Source organism: Chiloscyllium punctatum, unplaced genomic scaffold (assembly GCF_047496795.1).
Source record: "Chiloscyllium punctatum isolate Juve2018m unplaced genomic scaffold, sChiPun1.3 scaffold_577, whole genome shotgun sequence".
NCBI classification, from domain to species: domain Eukaryota; kingdom Metazoa; phylum Chordata; class Chondrichthyes; order Orectolobiformes; family Hemiscylliidae; genus Chiloscyllium; species Chiloscyllium punctatum.
Genome location: NW_027310311.1, coordinates 80001 through 81094, shown reverse-complemented (window position 1 = coordinate 81094; position 1094 = coordinate 80001).

Here is a 1094-nt window from a genome sequence, read left to right as displayed (position 1 = left end):
TACCCGCGTTAGAGGTCTCAATGTCGGCTTCAGCAGTCACATTCAATCCCATTCCCTTTTGGAACACTTCCCGCCGTTAACAATGCACGATATTCGGCCTGAACACGCGGGACGCTCCCCCCTCGAAGGTGAGACCTTCGGCAGAACCGCCGGGTCAAATCCTGCCGAGCTACCCGCGTTAGAGGTCTCAATGTCGGCTTCAGCAGTCACATTCAATCCCATTCCCGTTTGGACCTCTTCCCGCCGATGGAAATGCACAAAATTCGGCCTGAACACGCGGGACGCTCCCCCCTCGAAGGCGAGACCGTCGCCAGAACCGCCGGGTCAAATCCGGCCGAGCTACCCGCGTTAGAGGTCTCAATGTCGGCTTCAGCAGTCACATTCAATCCCATTCCCGTTTGGAACACTTCCCGCCGTTAACAATGCACGATATTCGGCCTGAACACGCGGGACGCTCCCCCCTCGAAGGTGAGACCTTCGGCAGAACCGCCGGGTCAAATCCTGCCGAGCTACCCGCGTTAGAGGTCTCAATGTCGGCTTCAGCAGTCACATTCAATCCCATTCCCGTTTGGACCTCTTCCCGCCGATGGAAATGCACAAAATTCGGCCTGAACACGCGGGGCGCTCCCCCCTCGAAGGCGAGACCGTCGCCAGAACCGCCGGGTCAAATCCGGCTGAGCTACCCGCGTTACAGGTCTCAAAGTCGGCTTCAGCAGTCACATTCAATCCCATTCCCTTTTGGAACACTTCCCGCCGTTAACAATGCACGATATTCGGACTGAACACGGGGGCCGGTCCGCCCTCGAAGTCAACACCGTCCGCAGAACCGCCGGGGCAAATCCGGCTGAGCTACCCCGCCCCCGAACACTCAAAGTCCCTCTGAAGCCTTGCATTCGCCTCCTTGGAAAATTGACGTCAAACATTACCAAAATCGGGGGCACGAGCACTAAAGCTAAGTCTCACCCTTTCCCTATCCCTAACCAGGAACCGAACGCCCACCCTCAGCCTCACACCAACGCCGGTGCCACTCCAGACAGACACACCCTTCAAAACCACACCCATCCGGCCATGCAACTCAAAAAGGGTCCAAATTC